Source organism: Electrona antarctica (assembly GCF_951216825.1).
Source record: "Electrona antarctica genome assembly, chromosome: 9".
NCBI lineage: Eukaryota > Metazoa > Chordata > Actinopteri > Myctophiformes > Myctophidae > Electrona > Electrona antarctica.
The window spans coordinates 27,253,822-27,254,285 of NC_136790.1; positions in this window are offsets into that span (position 1 = coordinate 27,253,822).

A 464-nucleotide genomic window follows, 5' to 3' on the forward strand; every position below is an offset into this window, starting at 1 on the left:
ATTTTTGCAAAGCAAAACCAGATGTGGTTCCTTGGACCGCTCCAAACCAAACCTTAAGGAATGCATGGCTCTGGCTGGCTTTGTGAGAGTAAATGTGGTGAGGAGGAGAGGGTCGAGGGGTCGAGGAGTTCATTATCATGATGGGTCTACATGAAGAGTGGATGAGTCGTGGGGTCACGCACCACCCCGAGCGAGGCACAAAGCCCAACCCAGAGGCATGGGGCCAGGCTCGGGGTTGGAGCAGGGGTGGAGAGGGCTCTTAACAGCAGGGGGCGACATTGTTTTTCTAGACTCAGAATCCGATTAGGACAGGACTCAACATCCAACAAGATGCTGTATACTAGACTACAGGAGAGGGTTCATTCTTTGAAAGTTGGATTCAACTGCAACTGAATGAGATTGGCAGTTACTATAAAGTAACTTAACTGACTTTGCTGACGCCAGACACAAACAAGAGGATTTTG